The following is a 15,929-nucleotide window of genomic DNA, read 5'->3' as shown; positions in this document are numbered from 1 at the left end:
GGGCTATTTGTTTGACAGTAGTGTGATGTTCTTTGAGACCATGAGGGATGGGTGTGTTGACCCCCAGCTACAGCTCTAGGGATTGAAATCAGGGTCTGCCAACTGATACATTATAAGACAGAAAGCTTCTTACAGGAAACCCTAATTAAAGACCCATTAGCCAGATTTTCATTTGCTTAAAAATGATATGAAGCAGATGTTTATCCAGGCTATAGATCAGCCCAGCTGCTTTGTCATATCTTTGGCCACTGCTTCTTAACACCTCCACCAGGGGGAGAGATGGGACAAGAAGAAGCGAACATTAGAGAATAGCATAGTGTCTCAGGATCCAAAGCTAGCTTAAATGCCACCTAGAAGCATCCAGAGTCTGAAACTGCTCTATAATGTTTACCTTTTTTCCAAACAAGGAACTGGCAGTTTGGTAATGAAGACAAACAAGTGAAGAAGTAATTACAATATAGTGTGACAAGAGTTCTAAAACTAGTATGTGCAAATGCTATTGGAACATGAGGAAAAGTTACTAACTTGAGCTGAGAAAGTAGCAGGGGAAATTTCACATGCAAAGTCACAATCAGGAAAGATCATGGTGTGTTTGGTTACTTGTGAGCAGTTCATGTCATTGGAGTATAAAGGGCTCAGGGAAATGGCAGAGGGTGACCGGGGGTTGGGCTAGAGAGGTATGCAGGTACCAAAAGAGGACTTTTAATCTTATCCAGTAGGTGAAAAGGAGTCATTAAAGCAAGGAATCTCTGTGACCATATTTGCATTTTAGAAAGAGCACTTTGGCAGCCATAATATGAAGAGTGGATTGGAGAAGAACAAGACTGAGGAATGGGCAATGAGGGATAAAGAAGAGTTGAGAATGACTCTGAGGTTTTGAGCTTGGCTAGAGCCAGTGAGATGGTGATACTGTTGATCATGACTGGGAATACAAGAGAGAAGCAGGATTGGAGAGGGAGATGTTGAGATCAATTTTGGACATTTTAGGCTTGTGATTTTGGTCAGATATTGGTGTGGAGATGTAAACACTAGTTGGGTTGGGGAGAAGGAAATCTGAGAACAAAAGCAAGATTTTCTTAAGCGAACTCTCTTAAGAAATTCTAAGCTATTTAATCTTGGGAATTAGGGCCAGTTATGTAAACACATCACACCAATGTAGTCTCTCAGATAGTGTTTTTCTCTTGGCTTTGTGGCAGAAAGGCTGCTGCTCTTTGGAATCTCCTTCCCAGACACCTTCTAATTTCTGCCAACTCTTAACAACAGAGTAGAGGGGGGTTGACCACTATTAACAAGTAATAGAAGATATACAACAGCAGATCCGTGGAAAATACGAAAAACAATAAAACTGTCTCCTCCCAACACTTTGTTACCAAACTCGATTTTAAAAACTAACCTAAACAAAAATTAGACAGACGCTTAAAGACAACAACTTGTAAACCATTTAAAAATCACCTCAAATAAACTCTCAAGATTCAGTAGTAAAAGATCACATTAAATCTGGAAAGGATATTAGAGAGCATTTAGGGAAAACAACCTGCATTGTATCTGACTCCAGGTCCAGTGCTCTTTCTACTCTGAGCTGCTGCTTACCAGGAAGTACCATCTTTTTAAAAACCAATGAATGATATCCCCAACATTTTGAAACATATGTCAAATTTGAGTTATAATAGTTAACATTTCACAGGAATTCAATTACTGGTGCTATAGTTTATACATAATACATTATCCTGTTAAATATGTTAACTATTAAACAAACAAGGAATTATGAATCTTTTGTCATACAATATTTCTCATTCAATGGAACCCATTGTTTCCACAGTTTCAAATAAGTGTTGAAAAGTACTAGGATAGTTTGGGTTGTCAGCTGGGACATGAACAAATACCTTTTTTATACAGAATTGGATATTATAATTTAATCATTATTAAATTGAATTTTAACAGTTCAATAGCTTCTAGTTGATTAATTCAAATAGTCCCCCACACTGTGCTATACCAGTGTTTTATCTGTATACAATTTATTGTAATGCACTTGGTTTTACTTGATTGTCAATGAGAAATACTACTTCAAAATGCCTTCATGGTTTTGTCCATGCTTAGACATGTGATTTTTCACCCTTCCCCTCTCTGAAATCATTATCCTAAAGTAACCTCTTAGGCATTTATTTGCTGAGAATCTTCATGTAGAAAACATTAGTATTGTCTTGGTAACTTGTTGACAACAATAAATAGATTTTTTAAAAAGTGTATGATTTCCTCTTTCTAGACTGTACCACTGATTTTCCCACTGGAATATTGGGCATCTATGTAGGTAAAAAACTTGACAACTGACAGCCCATTAATTTAATACTTTCTCTCCCCCCACCTTTTTTTAACTCTTGGGGTTTAGCCGCGAGAGGGTGAAACTAAGTTGTTTCATTCTGAGCATTTTTTATTTTGCAGTCTCCATGCTCTGGTTTCTCAGAAGACTGCTTTCTCAGAGTAAACTTCCTTTCTTCATCAAAGTTGAGTCCAGGTACAAATTGTTCTATGTGTTTGTGTAGAAGAACACTAAGCAAAAGTTGAGGTGGGGAGAAGGAACCAAAATCCAAAAGAAACTTCTATTGCTTGAGGAAAGATTGGCTAAGTGACTTCAGTGCACATCTGGCCACAAACTGTCTCCCAGAGCAAATCTGTAGTGGTAATTGCAATTCATGACAAAAATATTTCTCTCCCTTGTTTGATTCAGAGACTAGGATGCAATAGGAATCTCTTCTTTCCTTGGAAGGATATAATAGGCTCTCAATTTAGCAGCTGAATCTCCAGGATGTACTTCCTTGCAGGCTCCTGTATGGGCATAATATCAGTCAGTGTTCCTACAAGAAATAGTACACTTGACAAAATGGAATATTTGGAAAGAGGGTTATTGATAAAGAGGTTACTTATCAATGTGTAGATGTAGAGAACCACAGAGAATAGCACAGTAACCAAGGCTAGGGATTCCCAGAGCTTTGAAGGACTGAGTTGAGTATAATTGACTACCTTGAGAGGAGTAGTGACTTGTTGAAGAGCTAAAGTAGCTCAAGGTGGGCTTGTAGTGAGGGAAACAAAAAAATAAATACCCTACTTAATTTTCTGCTTCCCTCTGATAGCCTCTGAAGGTAAATTCACCAAACCCAACCAAAAGCCAGAGGGCAAGGAAGCTCCTTGATGTCCATACATATCAGCCTCCCAAGGAGGAGAGTGGAGAAGGGTGGAGAGTGCAACTGGAGGGGCAAACAGGAGATATCTAACACAGCCACTAAGTGAAGGTTCTGTGGGTAGACTCCTTGGAACCTGGTACAGTGCTGGAAACATCTACTGAACCAACTCCAGTGATTGGGAAATCTTATCTTCATGCATACTCTGCTCTGTGGCAATGGGGTCAATACAATCCTTTCAAAGTCCCAACTTCCTCTTTTCTTCAGAAATTGACAAGGTGACCCTAAAATTTATATAGAAATTCAAGGGACCCAGAAAAGCCAAAATAATCTTGAAAAAGAAGAACAAATCTAATTTAGAAGGCTCATACATCCCAATTTCAAAACTTACTACTAAGTAAGAGTAATTAAAACAGTATGGTACCATCATAAGGGTAGACATATAGATCAATGGAATGGAATTGAGAGTCCAGAAATAAACCCACACAACTATGGCGAATTACTTTTTGAAAATGGTACTTTCTCCATTCAACAATCAAAGAATACTGTCCTTAAGAAATGGTGCTGGGACAATCCACATGCAAAATAAATAAATAAATAAATAAATAAATAAATAAATAAATAAATCTACACTAATAAAAGAGTAAGATGCAAACTGACTGTACCTTCACGACACCCACCAGCCAATCAGGAGTGAGTATGCAAATTAACCCAACAAAGACGGCCCGCCCCACCCCAACTGCTCTGGGCCTCTGGGCAGCATGGGAAGGCAGAAAGGCGGCTCTGGGCCAGAGCAAAAAGGCGGCTCTGGCTGGAGCAAAGGTGGTGCCAGCAGCCAAGGGCAGGAAGGCCCATTCTTGCACTAATCTTTGTGCATCGGGCCTCTAATAAATAAATAAATAGAAAGAAAGGAAAGAATTTGGACTCCTACTTTATACCATATACAAAAATTAACCCAAATGGATCAAAAACTTAAGTGTAAGAGCTAAAACTATAAAACTCTTAGAAGAAAAAAAACATAGACATAAATCTTTGTGACCTTGGATTAAGTAATAGTTTCTTAAAAGTTTCTTAAATATAATGTCAAAAGCACAAGTGACAAAAAGAAAAACAGATAAATTTGACTTCGTCAAAATTAAAAACTTTTGTGTTTTCAAAGGACACCATCAAGAAAGTGAAAATATGCCCTAGCTTGTTTTGCTCAGTGGATAGAGCGTCAGCCTGCAGACTGAAGGGTCCCGGGTTTGATTCCAGCCAAGAGCACATGCCCGGGTTGTGGGCTCGATCTCCAGTAGGGGGTGTGCAGGAGGCAGTCAATCAATGATTCTCTCTCATCATTGATGTTTCAATCTCTCTCTCCCTCTCCCTTCTTCTCTGAAATCAATAAAAAACACTTTTTAAAAAAATAAAGTGAAAATATAGCCTAAGCCGGTTTGGCTCAGTGGATAGAGTGTCGGCCCGTGGACTGAGGGGTCCCGGGTTCGATTCTGGTTAAGGGCACATACCTTGGTTGCAGGTTCCCCGGTCCTGGTCGGGGTGCACATAGGAGGCAACCAATCGATGTGTCTCTCTGACATTGATGTTTCTCTCGGTCTCTCCCCCTCCCTTCTACTCTCTCTAAAAATCAATGGAAAAATATGCTTGGGTAAGAATTAACAACAAACAAACAAAAACAGAAGAAAAAGAAAGAAAGCGAAAATATAAAGTACAGCATAGGAAATGTAGTCAATCTATCTGTATAAAACCCTAATATGCAAATAGACCAAACAGTAGAACAACCAAACAACTGAACAACCAGTCACTATGACGTGCGCTGACCACCAGAGGGCACACGTGGAAAATGGCAGGCATCAGCAGCAGGCTGCAGAGCACGGAACATGGCAGGCATCGGCCATGGCGGGATGGTGGAACAGATGAGGGGGGGCACCAGACCAAGGCAGGGCACTGGTCACTGTCATCGGGGCAAGCCTCTGGTGGTTACTGAAAATTCTTTGCTCCCACATGCTGCGGTCCCGCCTGGTGCTCACACCTGCTGCCGGCACCAGCCCCACTCTCACCCACTGCCGGTGCCTGGTGCCAGCCCTGATCGCTCAGCGCCATCAGTGGGTCCAAGTGGTGGCTGCTGGCCCTGATCACCCCTCAGGGCTTCTCCACCTCCCCCTGCTCCTGAGGGACGATCAGAGCCAGCAGCCACTTCTCACACCTGCTGCCAGTCACACCCGCTGCCAGTGCCGGCCCCAATCTCTCTGTGCTGTCAGTGGGTGTGAGCAGGGCCGGCACCATCAGCATGTGGGAGCGGCAGTGGCAGGAGCAGGGCTGCCGGCAGACAGGGAACTGGGGGCCATGACAGGAGGGGCCATGCAGGGGCATGGAAGATGGGCCAAGACCCGCCCCTGTGCCCACCACAGCCTCGCGGCCCACAGTTCCTTTCAAGGTGCATGAATTTGTGCACTGGGCCCCTAGTAATATTATAATAACTATGTATGGTGCCAAGTGGGAACTGAAAATATTGGGGGGAACACTTTGTAAAGTATATGATTGTCTAATCATTATGCTGTACACCTGAAACTAATACAAAATAATACTGAATGTAAATTATAATCGAAAAATAAAAATTTAAAAAGACAGAAACTCTAATGTGTAAGTGCACAGTTGTGATAGAGGTAGTATTTAAAATTATGGGAGTGAATATATTTATCCAAGAAGAGCATATAGAATGAAAGGGGTCTGAGAACAAAACGGGGGAAACACCAACTTTGGGGCCTTGGGCAGAAGAACAAGTAGTTCAAAGAAACTGAGAAAGATAAGGCAGAGGAATAAGAAGAACATCAGTAGAATGTGGTGTCACAGAAACTAATACAGGATGGAATATCAAGGATGAAATGGTCAACAGAATCAAAACCTATTGAAACATCATGTGAAAAATAACTTTCAAAGTATCCACTAGCTTTGTACTGGAGTAGGGACTGCTGGTGACCTTATCAGTGAATTTTTACTAAATTTGGTAGGGGGCAATAAACAAAGTGCAGCAGATTGAATGATGAAGGGAGCACAATGAAGTGGACATAATGTAGACTACTTCCTTTTTTAATTGATTAAGGTATTACAAATGTGTCCTTATCCCCCCATTGCCCCCACCTCACTCCTGTTCATGAACTTTCTTTTTTTAAATATATTTTTGAGATCCTTCCGTGCAGAAGCCAATGCTCTAACCACCGAGAAATCGCTGGATTTTATTTTTTTTAATTTTTTTTATTGATTTCAGAATGGAAGGGAGAGGGAGAGATAGAAACATCAATGATGAGAGAGAATCATTGATCGGCTGCATCCCGCACGCCCCCTACTGGGGATCAAGCCCACAATCTGGACATGTGCCCTGAAGGGGAATCAAACTATGACCTTCTGTTCCCTAGGTTCACATTCAACCACTGAGCAACACCACTGGGCTGGGTTTTCTTAATGAGAGGAACTCCAAGGTCATCTGCTTAAGATGAGGAGGGAAGAGTGCAGACAGCTTGAGATCGTGTAGAAAGTTTGATATAGCAACTGAGAGTTATGGGAAGGGGAGCTGAACCAGAGTGCCCCCTTGCACCTACTCATCCTACTCCCAGGTTAGAAATTCATTCAGCATGTCTGGGTGTTGTCTGTCAAAAACTCAGAAATTCTCTGAAACAAGAATCCAGTCCTCTCTGGGCTCATTCAAGTCCCCGGTACAGTGTCCCAGCAGGCTTGCCCTGAAGGAGGCGTTGTACCAAGAAAAGTAGCACCGCCTCTCAGAGCACCTCCCAACCAGCACATCCAGCAGGGGGCGCACTGCCAAGGCCAGTGCCTCGCGACACGCCTTTCCACATAACTTGGAGCTCAAATCTGTGTGGTGCTACCCCGTTATTAAGACGATTGGCCTCGACTCTTCGTTAGAACAAGTGAGTGAACAAGGAAAGAGGCCAAGGAGGAGGCCAGGACTGGGCAAGGACTGAAGTGGGGCCAATAGGTAGGTGGCCACCGCTTTCGACAGCAGCTGTGGGGGCCGTCCGCTGACTGGGCCGCCATGGCAATATCCGTAGGGGACGCCCGGAGCGGTTTTCGCTACAGCGAGATAGTCCGGTTCATCAACGAAGAGGTGCTCCAAAACGGCGGCGGCCCGGACTTTTACTCGACATTCAGCACGCGGCCCTGGTACGAGATAGAGGACCAGCTGCGAAGCATTGTGATGAACCCTCAGGTGCCGGACACCAGCAAGAGGGCTTTCGCCTGGAGCGCGTTGGCCTTGGGCGTGCGTGCAGCCGAGAGGCAGCGCGATAACTACGCGCGCGGGGTCTGGCGACTGCAGGAGCAAATAGAGGAGCAGGAGACCGCCGCCAGGATTCTGGCGTCGGAGCTGCAGCGGTTGCTCAAGGAGCGTGATTGGCTGGTCTGGCAGTGCAGTCGGGCTCAGGAAGACCTGCAACGGACGCTAGACCAGCGCGAAGCCACGCGACGGCAGCTTCTTCTGGCTGGGAAACGGAGTCAGCAGGTCGTACCCAAGCCTCTAGCGCAACGGCTCTGGTTTGATAGGCAGCCTTTGAATGTAGGGGAGCGGAGCCAGGTGCTAGCCAAAATGAGGCAGCGTAGTTTGGGTGCTGATTCCCAGAGGGAGATGGTCTCGACAAAAGGTGTGCTTTACGTGCCAGGCCCCCCAGGCCTCCAGAAGCCTACTGGGGTGATCCACCCACCTGGCAAGTACCCTGCAGTTGGGTCCAAGAAGAAGAAAGCCCTGCAGTGTGACGAGGAGAGCCAAGGCCAAAAGAAGGGTCCTGTGAAGTCCCACTTCATAAACCCCTCAGGGCCCAGCTGGAGCAGAGATCGAACCTCAGAGAAGCAGCAACCTCAGGGACAGGTGCCCAGTCTACTAAAAGGTAAGAAAGTCTTTGAATCCCAGCAAGAGGAGAAACCCAGACCTCAGGGGTAGGTATTGGGACTGTCTGTGGTATAGAGTGTGAATAATTTTTCCAGACACTTTGCTTGAGATAAATGTGCTAGAATCTAGATATTAAGTGAGGTGGTAAGCCTTGGCACAAAACAAGCTCCTCACTGAGTTCAGGGATGTAGAAAAAGAATGGACACATACTCGAAAGAGAAAGCAATTTCTAGACGCTCCCTTCTGAAAATAAAAACCAAACTTTTATTTACATCATAGAAAATTTTAAAACGTAGCAAACAAAAATTGTCATTATCCTACCATTAAGCAATAACCATTTTAACATTAATATATCTATTTCCACATGTTGATCTCTTTCCCCCAATTCCATATTATACATGTATGTATATATGTGTATATAGTGTGTATGGTTTTAAAGAAAGATGAGATTCTATTGAATATGTTCATTAATCATTTTTTACTTTACTTTTATTATTGACTAGAGGCCCAGTGCATGATTGAATCATGCACGTGTAGGGTTCCCTACAGGCTTTCACTTTCGATCACGGGGACCTGGGTGCCTGTCCGCTGGTGCAACAGGCCTTTCAGAAGCCTCCAGTGCGGCGGAGGCTTCTGAAAGGCCTGGTGCCTGAGCGGACAGGCACCCAGCTCCCCCACTTTTGATGGTCCATGGTGGGATGTGAGCTCACTGCTCCAGAGGCCCCTTCTGTGCCACAGCACAGCACAGCCATGGCGCAGACGCTGAGCTCGAGCCGCTGCTGGCGACGGGAGCTCAGCGTCCCACCGGCCCAATCAGTCACCCCAGCCCCCCCGAGTCCCGCCCCCCCGTGCCTCCTGGCCAATCGTGGGCATAGCGAAGGTATGGTCAATTTGCATATTTGTCTATTATTAGGTAGGATACTATTATAGATGTCCCCATTTCCTCTCCTTTGCTCACCTCTACCCAGCCCCCAGCCCCCCTTTCCTCTGGCCACACTGTTGTCTGTGTCTATGGGTTATGCCTATATGTTCTTTGATTAATCATTTACCTTCTTTCATCCAGTCCCCACACCGCCTCTTTTCTGACAGCTGTCAGTCTGTTCCATGTATCCATGCCTCTGTTTCCATTTTTTTTAATTAGATTATTTTAAAAAATATTTTTATTGATTTTTAGAGAGAGAGGAAGGGAGAGGGAAAGAGAAACATCGATTAGGGAGTGGAACATCAATTGGATGCCTCCTGTACGTCCCCCACTGGGGATTGAGAGAGAAACTGGGGCATATGCCCTGACCAGGAATTGAACCAGCAACCCTTTTGTGCACAGGACAATGCCCAACCAACTGAGTCACACTGGCCAGGGATCTGTTTCTATTTTGTTTGTCAGCTTATTTTGTTCATTAGATTCCACATATAAGTGAGATCATATGGTATTTGTCTTTCTCTGACTAGCTTATTTCATTTAGCACAATCATCTCCAGGCCCATCCATGCTGTTGCAAAAGGTAAGATTTCCTTTTTTACAGCTGCATAGTATTCCATTGCATAAATGTACCACAGCTTTTTTATTCACTCATCTACTGATGGGTATTGAGGCTGTTTCCAGATCTTGGCTATTGTAAGTAATGCTGCTATGAACATAGGTGTGCATATATTCATTCGAATTGGTGTTTTGGGGATTCTTAGGTTTATATTCCCAGAAGTGGGATTGCTGGATCAAAAGGCAGTTCCATTTGTAATTTTTTGAGGAATATTTATTAATATTTTAAAGGAAAATTTCTCCAATTGCATTTAAGTTCACAGGTGTTGGATTCTAGATGGCTGCTACCAATTGGTTGACACCCTGTGGAGGCTGACATGATGAAACATTCTCTTTTTCTCCTTTCTGTATTCTCCGTAACCTCCTCTTTCCCATAATACCAGGTATTTGGCTGAGAATAGTGATGCTTTTAGAAAATAAGATACAGTATATTCCAGGAACAATGCTTTTCCTTGAAAATGTGATTATTACACTGTAAACTGCAACAGCATTCATATTTGTTTCTTGATTTGGTTTTTATAACATCCATAGGTGAGGGCCTGTTCTTTGTGTCTCTAAGCTCCAGGAAATTGTGTGAAGCTGAAGAAGCTCTGGCTCCCAGTGCGTGAACCCTCACGAAGTAACCCTTCTGCCTCTCAGCAAGCAGCCTTCACCTCAGTGACACCTCAGCTGGCTGGAGATAAAAAGAATGTGAAGGGATCAGGGAATAGGAGATATTCTGGCACACATCTTAGAACAAAGGAGAGCAGATAGATTTTGTTAGAACTTAATCCTTCTGTTGGTGAAAATGGATTAACAGCACAGTTCAAAGAGGATTGGGAGAGTAGTATTAAATTTTAGAGATTATAGCAATTTTATTGAGTTTTATTCATTAATTCATTGAACAAATAGTTGTCTAATATTTGTAAGAAACTACAATTATATGTTATGTGATATACACATTATTTCCCAGTTGGATGAGTTTGATTAGATGATAGGAGAGAGCCTAATTTGAGATACAGTATAGACCAGAGGTGTCTTCTTTGTCTAGCATGTACTGTGGCTTTTGGGTGAATCCAACTGAAATAATGTCAAGATCCATCTCTACGATTTTGGGGACAAAGTCAGAGACTTTCATAGAAGGACTTGAATGACTGAACCACTCATCACGTTAATCCCAATGGAGATGAATGGGCAGTGGCAAAGATCAGAAAAATGGCCTCACAAGAATGTAAGCGGGACTTTTCTAGTATTCTTCTGATTTCCTCCCTTGAGAGGGACAGCTGTCCTGGTTGCTTGAATGGCCACTGGGTGACTGTCTTAAAGAAGGGCAGTGCTTCAGGAGTGTTAGCTATACACTCAAGCCCTGAACCTCGGCCACTTTCATCGTAAGTCCCCTTCCAGTCAAGAGTGGATGAAGAGCAAAAGGAATTCTAAGGACAGACATTGCACTTCTCTTGGGAAGGCTAACTGGATTAAAAATAGACTGGACTGGGTGGGACAGGCACTCTTGAGAATGCTCCTTCCACTTGGTGTATTCTGGACAGGCTCTCCACTCCTGAGGCAGCTGCTGCAAGGGGGCAGCCAAGGTGGAGCCGGTGGGGGCAGGGAGGAGGAGTTAGATCTGCCTGTTTGAACAAAAGGTGTCTTAGAGTTTCCCCCTTGAGATCTGCCCAGTTCACCAAGCTCACCCTTTGTCGAGGTTTCTCTGATTCTAACTAGAAATAAAGCGTGTGTACTTTCCTGCTGTGTCTCCTGGGTAGTGTGCATCTCAGGGCAGGTTTGCTCCAAGGCTGCAGCTTAAATCTGCATCTTCCCTCCATCCCACTGAAGTGAAAGGTCAATCTCATTCATTAATGAAGGGCCACTCCTCTTCCTGAGAGTTACTCAAGAATGGGAGGGGGAGACTGTGGGGCCTTCAATCATTTACTTACAGTCTCTGTTCTCCTTGCTGTCCAAGTCCACATAGTCCCTCGAAGGTGGGCATCTCTGCTGCTCCTGGGCCCGTGGGGCATAAGAGGTGAAGTGGGGAGGGGGCTTCTGCCTAGGCTAGGAGACCTAATGATGTCCAGCCTTGATGTCCTACATTTCTGATGTCCAGCCTCCCTATGTGTACCATTTCCCTGAGGCTCTGTCCCTCTCGGTAGAAATTTTTCTCCTGCATTTCTGTTTTCCAAGGCACTGTCCCCTCCTTCCTGTGCACAAACCCATCAAGGTGCTCAGGATTCTGGAAAACAGCCAGGCTTAGATAGTCTGCTAACAAGAAATTTTCTCTGAGGCAAATGGGGGTGTATGGCTATCTGCTGGGTACAAGGGCAGCAATGGGGCAGAGCACAGAAGCGATCCTGCCCCAATAAAACTGATTATAATTGAAGGATTCTGAATCATAGAGGCAGTAGGGGAGAGGAAAGTGGGTGGAGATGGCAAAAGAGTCAGGCAGGCTTGGTCGCTGTGGAGTGTTGGTGCTCAAAAAGAAGATCTTGGAAGAAGATTATTGTGGACAAAGTTCCTAGAGATGTCAGCCTGGTGAAGCCAGCAGAGATAGAGATGCAGGAAACAGAGCAGCATGTGGTGGCTGGTAGGTTCCTCACTCCACCTCCACAGAGCCCCTTGCGATCAACACTTCCACTCCTGTTTATCTCAAATGTTAACTAGTGGTTCCAATCCTGACCTTTCTTATGGGGACCTCTGCAGGAGCATGTGCAAAAGTGTAGGGATGGGGAGAAGCATCTCTCAGGTGTCACAGGAAGCAACAACAGACCAGTGATAAGTGTGCCTCTGCATCCCTTTGAGAGTCAGAGAGCTATGCATGATGCATGGTAAAGGCAAGGTGACTGGACTAATGAGCAATGTAAAGTAATTTTTCTTTATAAAAACATGTTTCAAATGAAGGGAAAGCCCTCACATCCGGTAGGAATGGAGGCTTTGTCCTCTCTCAGAGCCAGCTGTCCTTTATGAGTAGAATGCAAGAGAGAACTAGGAGATTCAAAACCCACTCTCTTGGGAAATCATTTTCCTATGGCCCTTTCTGATTATCAAAGTAAACTGGATTTACCAAAACAGAAATATAAAAAACAAAATCATCTATGATCTCCAAACCTGGAGATGACTGCTGTTTATATTTTACTGTACTTACATTATATATATACACACATGTACATATATACGTATACACCAAGACAGGATGTAGTACATACTTTTTTTATAGCCTCCCAGACTGTAGTAGTGGCTCCAATGTGGACCCTTCCTACAGTGGAGTCTTTACCTAGCATGGGGGAAGGGTAGGAACAAGAAGAAGCACCTCTTGGGTGGCAGATTATATATACATATATATATATATATCCTATCTAATAATAGAGCAATATGCAAATTAACCATCACTCCATGACAAAATGGCGGCCCCCATAGCCACAAGATGGCAACGCCCAGTCACCTCAGCCCTGCTGCTGGAGTGTCTGGCCTGTCTGACCAACAAACAGAGGCCGGAGAGCAGGACATGGCGGCAGCAGGGAAGCCCCAGGCCCTGCAGACAGAGCCCGGAAAGCAGGGCATGGCGGCAGTGGGGAAGCCCCAGGCCCTGCAGACACAGCCTGGAGAGCAGGGCATGGCGGCTTCCTCAGCGTGGGAACAGGGAAGCCCCAGGCCCTGCAGACACAGCCCTAACAGCAGGGCATGGCAGCTTCCTCAGCGCAGCAGAGGGGAAGCCCTAGGCCCTGCAGACACAGCCTGGAGAGCAGGGCATGGCAGCTTCCTCAGCATGGGAACAGGGAAGCCCCAGGCCCTGCAGACACAGCCTGGAGAGCAGGGCATGGCGGCTTCCTCAGCATGGGAACAGGGAAGCCCCAGGCCCTGCAGACACAGCCCTAACAGCAGGGCATGGCAGCTTCCTCAGCGCAGCAGAGGGGAAGCCCCAGGCCCTGCAGACACAGCCCGGAGAGCAGGGCATGGCAGCTTCCTCAGTGTGGGAACAGGGAAGCCCCAGGCCCTGCAGACACAGCCCGGAGAGCAGGGCATGGCAGCTTCCTCAGTGTGGGAACAGGGAAGCCCCAGGCCCTGCAGACAGAGCCTGGAGAGCAGGGCATGGCAGCTTCCTCAGCGCAGCAGCGGGGAAGCCCCAGGCCCTGCAGACAGAGCCCGGACAGCAGGGCATGGCGGCTTCCTCAGCGTGGGAACAGAGAAGCCCCAGGCCCTGCAGACACAGCCCAGAGAGCAGGGCATGGCGGCTTCCTCAGCGTGGGAACAGGGAAGCCCCAGGCCCTGCAGACACAGCCTGGAGAGCAGGGCATGGAGGCTTCCTCAGCATGGGAACAGGGAAGCCCCAGGCCCTGCAGACACAGCCCGGAGAGCAGGGCATGGAGGCTTCCTCAGCATGGGAACAGGGAAGCCCCAGGCCCTGCAGACACAGCCCGGAGAGCAGGGCATGGCAGCTTCCTCAGTGTGGGAACAGGGAAGCCCCAGGCCCTGCAGACACAGCCCGGAGAGCAGGGCATGGCGGCTTCCTCAGCGTGGGAACAGGGAAGCCCCAGGCCCTGCAGACACAGCCCTAACAGCAGGGCCTGGGGGCTTCCTTAGAGCAGAGGCAGTGGGAACACCCCCAGGCCCAGCAGACAGAGCCTGGACAGCAGGGCCTGGGGGCTTCCTTAGTGTGGCAGTGGCAGCGAAGTTCCCAGACATGGCAGATAGAGCCCAGACAGCAGGGCTTGGGGGCTTCCTTAGCAAGGTAGCGGTGGGAACACCCCCAGACCCCGCAGACAGAGCCCGGACAACAGGGCATGGGGGCTTCCTTAGTATGTCCCTGTCGGCGAAGCCCCCAGGCCTGGCAGACAGAGCACACTGCAGGGCATTGGGCTTCCTTCGCATGGCACATGGCAGCAGCAGGCAGAGAGCAGACAGCACGGCATGGGGGCTTCATCTCCAAGGCTGCAGGGAAACCTCCAGCCCCTGCAGAGAGCAGAGAACCATGGGGAGTGGGCCTGAGCCATCAGTAGGACACCCTCTGAGAGCTCCTGGGTTGTAGAGGGTGCAGGTTGGGCTGAGGGACCCCTGTGCACAAATTTCATGCACCAGGCCTCTAATATATAGATAGATACACACACACACACACACACACACACACACACACACACACATACACATACTAGTATATATATGCCAAAACAGAATAATGGTACATTTTCTTTCCAACATTTTTAACAGTAAGACACAAACATAGTCTCATATTTGTATTATTTGAGAAAGTGATTTTAAATGGCTATGTAACATTCTGTCATGTAAATGTTTCAATTTGCTTAATTAGTTCTATTTTATTGGGCATTTAGATTGTTTTCCAATTTTTATTTTCACTCTCAACATTATGTTAGCGTACAGTTTTCTTTACTGTGGCCAAGAGTAAATATCATCATTAAAAGGACCTTATCTAGTTTGAAGGATATCTCATTTTAATTTATATTTCTTTGCTTACTAGGAAGATGGAACATTTTTTCAACTTACTTTTGTTGTTGTTGTTAATCCTCACCCAAGGATATTTTTTCTATTGATTTTTTTTTTTTACAGGGGATGGAAGGGATCATCCCTGGGCATGAGGAAGGAAGAAAGAGAGAGAGAGAGAGAGAGAGAGAGAGAGAGAGAGAGAGAGAGAGAGAGAGAGAGAGAGAAACACTTACCAGTTGCCTCCTGAATGTGCCCAACCAGGGCTGGGGATCAAACCCAAAACTCAGATATGTGCCCTTGACAGGGAATCAAACCTGCAACCCTTCGGTGCTCCAACTGATACTCTACCCATGTAGCAACACTGGCCAGGGCTCAACCTATTCATTTGTGTTTCTTCTGTCATGATTTAGCTATTCATGTCCTTATTCAAGTTTACTCATGGAATATTCATTGTATCTTGTTTTGTATTTGATTGTAAGGATGTTAACCTAATCCTTTGTCATACTTAAGATTGCAAGTATTTTCCCTTGTTTATAGTTTAAATTGGTATCTGGTGGCATTTTGATGGTTAGAAGTACTAAACTTTTATATATTGAGATCTTTTTTTTCTACTGTCATTTCATTATATTCTTAGGAAGACCTTTATTTTAAGACTAGTGGCCCAGTGCATGAAATTTGTGCACATTAAAAGGGAATTAATTAGAAGAAATATTTTAATATTGCTATTTGCCCTTTCTCTATAATAGAAGTGTCAGAGATGAAAGAAAATTAGTAAAATGTATATGAAAATCTCCCTCCTGTCAGAATCTGGGGCATACCATGGGACCCAGAGTCAAGTCCCTGCCCACCCGTGTGCACCTCGAAATTGCGTGAGACCCAGACCTGGCCGGCCTCACCCCCATCAAGCCCTG

This window comes from Eptesicus fuscus, chromosome 1 (genome assembly GCF_027574615.1).
Source record: "Eptesicus fuscus isolate TK198812 chromosome 1, DD_ASM_mEF_20220401, whole genome shotgun sequence".
In the NCBI taxonomy this organism is placed as follows: Eukaryota; Metazoa; Chordata; class Mammalia; order Chiroptera; family Vespertilionidae; genus Eptesicus; species Eptesicus fuscus.
The sequence above is the reverse complement of the archived record's forward strand: the minus strand, read 5'-3'. Positions refer to the sequence as shown.